This window comes from Tupaia chinensis, unplaced genomic scaffold, assembly GCF_000334495.1.
Source record: "Tupaia chinensis unplaced genomic scaffold, TupChi_1.0 Scaffold144171_1, whole genome shotgun sequence".
Lineage (NCBI taxonomy): Eukaryota > Metazoa > Chordata > Mammalia > Scandentia > Tupaiidae > Tupaia > Tupaia belangeri.
In genome coordinates this window covers 1,029,634-1,031,923 of record NW_006204027.1, presented here as the reverse complement: position 1 = coordinate 1,031,923, position 2,290 = coordinate 1,029,634, and positions in this window count along the sequence as shown.

Here is a 2,290-nt window from a genome sequence, read left to right as displayed (position 1 = left end):
GAAAAAGAAGTTTCTTGCGACTGTCACAAAACCAGTTGTAGACAAGAATGGTGGTAACGCAGGTGATTAAACTGCGCAAAATGCCTAGGAATTATCCTACTGAGGATGTGCCTCGAAAGCTGTTGAGCCATGGCAAAAAATCCTTCAGTCAGCATGTGAGAAAGCTGCGAGCCAGCATCACTCCTGGGACCATCTGATCATCCTCACTGGACACCACAGAGGCAAGAGAGTGTTTTTCCTGAAGCAGCTGAGCAGGGGCTTGCTACTTGTAACTGGACCGCTGGTTCTCAATCGAGTTCTACTGTGTAGAACACACCAGAAATTTGTCATTGCCACCTCCACGAAAATTGATATTAGCAAAGTAAAAGTCCCAAAGCACCTTACCGATGCTTACTTCAAGAGAAAGAAACTGCGGAAGCCCAGACACCAGGAAGGTGAGATCTTCGACACAGAGAAGGAGAAATACAAGACTTCAGAGCAGTGCAAGACTGATCAGAAAGCTGTGGACTCGCACATAGAAAGAGAGAGAGGAAAAGTGAGAAAGCAAGCCACCAGGTCCAGGACTCAAACTGCAGTTGGCCATGTAGGAGTTCAGTGCCCTTAACTACCACGGCACCTGCCGGTCCCTCATTATTATTTTTTAAATTTGCTATAGAACATGTGTGCTCCCGAGAGAGAGAGAGAGAGAGAGAACGAGAGAAAGTGAGAAAGCAAGTCACAAGGTCTGGGACTTGAACTGCGGTTAGCTACGTGGAAACCCAGTGCCTTAACCACCGTGCCACCTGCTGCTGGCCCCTTGGTGATTTTTTTTTTGGGGGGGGGAGAAATCTTTGCTATAGGGTACATATGCTCAAAGAGAGACTGAAAGATAAAAAAGCGAGAAATCACCCCCGGGGGGGATGGCTACATCGCAATCCCCTCTCCTCCATTCTCCTGTTGAGACCTTGGACATGCACATACCCCGCAACCCACTTGAGTTTAAGCTGCTGTGTCTGGGACTCAAACCATGGTCGACTACATGGGAGTCCAGTGATGTAGCCATTACGCCATCTGCTGGTACCCCTTGGTGATGATTTTTAAAATTTTACTTATTCTTTCCTGAGAGAGAAACAACCCCAATGGGATCCTCCCGTCACGATCCTCCCTCATCCTCAGCCAGTTTCACGGCACGCAGGCACCCAGAGAGTAAAGAGAGGCCTTGGGACATGAACCAGGGTCATTCCAATGTGGCTTCAGCATCACAGCACTTTCTATTACCTCTGTGCCACCACAACTGGCCTTGATGACGATATTTAAGCCAACAAAACGTGAAGACAAGAAGGCTTGATGCATTCAGAGGAAAACTCCATTCTGCAGCTGTCTGGGACAGGTGAGTGTGCTACAAACTTAGGCCTTGAGGAGAAGGGGGAAGAAATTCTGAGTCCAAACCTTGGGTTCCCTCCCCACTCAACTAATTAGCTGTACAGTCTTAAAAAGATCACATGAACTGAGTTTCTCCTTCTTGAAAATGGAGGTGAGGCTGCCTCACTCACAGGTGTGGGCTTTATGAGTTAACCTACTCGAAAGTGTCCAAAGGCAGGATGACAGGTGGCGGTGTTGCGGGCAAACGCAGACATGCCATTAGGCCTGTATCACTGGGTTCAATTTCCACTGGCCAGAGTATCCTGAAATGAGAGCTGGCCCCCTGGTGTACTTAGATCAAAGGACCCAAAACATTGCAAAGCCTGATGCCGCTTGTGCTGCCAGGCCTCTGTCTTGCTTCAGGTTGTGCCTCTCTGTTGAGCGTCTGAAGAGGTATTTCCAGCGCCTTGGACCCCTTTCCCAAGTGGTGTGAGAGGAATGGGAGAGCCCCTTCTCCCTAGGACTGTCCTTGCTTCTAGAACCTCTTCCTGGCCATGGGACCTACCAGGAGTCAAGAGACCAAAGTGCACTTCGCCTGTGTTTTGCGCTGGCCCAGGACAGCCTGCCCACGCTGGCGCAAACCAAAGGCACAGGCGGGAGAGGAGGCAGGAAGCAGGAAGAGCCAGGACCTGGGGCCACCTGGGGATGCAGAGAGCTGCGGGCCTTAAGGACGGGACCCAGCCCAGGAGAGAGGAGGGCGGTCGAGGGAAGGAGAGTTGGGTGGCGGCGCAGGGCGGAGCGAGGGCGGGAAGGGCGAGCAGCGAGAGCGGCTGGGGGTAGGGGCCACGAGGAAGGCGAGCCACGCACCAAGGGGGACCGAGGCAGCGTGGGCGGCGGCCGGAGGGCAGCGGGGAGGGCAGCGGGGCCGCGCGGCGCGGAGGCGGGGCGG